Source organism: Oryzias melastigma, linkage group LG23 (assembly GCF_002922805.2).
Source record: "Oryzias melastigma strain HK-1 linkage group LG23, ASM292280v2, whole genome shotgun sequence".
Lineage (NCBI taxonomy): Eukaryota > Metazoa > Chordata > Actinopteri > Beloniformes > Adrianichthyidae > Oryzias > Oryzias melastigma.
The window spans coordinates 17,792,264-17,792,468 of record NC_050534.1 but is presented as its reverse complement, the minus strand read 5'-3'; positions in this window follow the sequence as shown (position 1 = coordinate 17,792,468).

Genomic DNA, 205 nt, shown 5'->3' with positions numbered 1-205 from the left:
ATTAAATTTACAGAATTTCTCATGACATTTTCAGAAATTCTACTGTTATATTTTATTTTACAAACAATTTTACTGTTTTTAATGAAATTTACTGAAATTCTACAGTTTTAAGTGCATGAAATAATTTTGAATGTGATCTCCTTTTTGGCCAAGAATCCCCTAAAAAGAGATCTGCAGATCTTGTTGAATCAATGACTGAAACGCT